We start from the raw sequence: 1,680 nt of genomic DNA on the forward strand, positions 1-1,680 counted from the left end.
AACAGCCAGGGGAGGCCGGTAGTAGCGAGCAGATCGCGTCTACCAACCAGTTTCACCAACTAGCAGGAAACTCCCGGTTTCCGATCTGTTTGAAGAGAAAGGTCAATCCCAGCCAAAACCTGCCAGCCCCAGCAGGGGAGCCCGGCCCACCCCACCCGGGAAAGCCCACGCCCACCCGGGGTGACCCCACGCCCCCCTCCAGGAAGGGCCAACCCCTGTCCCCTACCCCCCAAAGGAAACACCCAACCCAGCCAAGGGAATGCCAAGCCCAGCAGAGAAAAGGTCAAGTCCAGCAAAGGAACGCAAGGGAGGAAACGTCAATCCAAGCGAGAAACACCAGGCAAAGCGACTAACGCCGAGCCGAGCCAGGAACGCCGAGCCAAGCCAGGAACGCTGAACCAAGCCTAGCCGTTACAGGCAAGCCAAGCCGTTATGCGCGTGCGCGTGCGGTGTGCGCGCCTCAGGCGGCGTCATTGCACGAGGTACAGACAGTGGCCAATGTGTGCAACCTGCGCACAAGTCTTGGTGCCACGAATATCAGTGACAGCCTTGCGTTCCCGGCAAACTTGGTGGGAACTGGCCGAGCCTTCAGGCTATTGAGGAGAGGCCTCTGGTTGGAAAAAGCCTCTTGAAGCAGGACTGGGGCTAGAGCGCCTGGAACTGGAGGATGCTGACAGGCTCCTCTGAGGAAAGCCCACAAGACACTCGTGGCGGTGCTGTTGCGGGCAGCCAAGGCTGCCGCTCAGAGCTGGGGTTTCTTTCTTATATTTGTTTTGGTTTTATTTTGCTACTATTTTCTACTTTCTTGATGTGATAGCTGAAATTTTTATTTGAGAAATTTCTATTTTTCCGTCATACACATTTAGTGAAATACATTTTCCTGCCAGCACTGGCTTTACCTGTGTTGAATCAAGTATGATATGTCGTATTTTTATTCAGTTTAATATATTTAATTGTTTCCCTTCAGACGTTTCTCTTAGGAGTGTGCTTGCTGTTTAGGGCTATTCACAATAGCAAAGACATGGAATCAATCCACATGTCCGTCAGTGATAGACTGGATGAAGAAAATGCGGTACACATACAACATGGAATACTATGCAGCCATAAAAAAGAATGAGATCATGTCCTTTGCAGGGACATGGATGGAACAGGAAGCCATTATCCTCAGGAAACTAATGCAGAAACAGAAAGCGAAACACCTAATGTTCTCACTTATGAGTAGGACCTGAACAATGAGAACACATGGACACAGGGAAGGAAACAACACACATTGGGGCCCCTGGCTGAGGGAGGGAGAGGGAGAGCATCAGGAAAAATAGTTAATGCATGCTGGGTTTAATGCTGAGGCAATGGGTTGATAGGTACAGCAAACCACCATGGCACAAATTTACCTATGTAACAAACCTGCACATCCTGCACATGTACCCCAGAACTTAAAATAAAATAAATAAAAATGTAAAAAAAAAACCCAACAAAACTAAAATGTGTGCTGTTTATCTTTCAAGTATTTAAGATTTTGCTATTATCTTACTTTTTTATTTTTAATTGGATGCCATTTTGGCTGGAGGATACATTCTACATGATTTCATTTCTTTTAAAACTCTAATGTTTGTTAAAATCCAGGATAGAGACCATCTTGGTTTATGTTCTCTGGGTACCCAAATGTTCTGCTGTATTCTG

This window comes from Colobus angolensis, unplaced genomic scaffold (assembly GCF_000951035.1).
Source record: "Colobus angolensis palliatus isolate OR3802 unplaced genomic scaffold, Cang.pa_1.0 Scaffold848, whole genome shotgun sequence".
In the NCBI taxonomy this organism is placed as follows: domain Eukaryota; kingdom Metazoa; phylum Chordata; class Mammalia; order Primates; family Cercopithecidae; genus Colobus; species Colobus angolensis.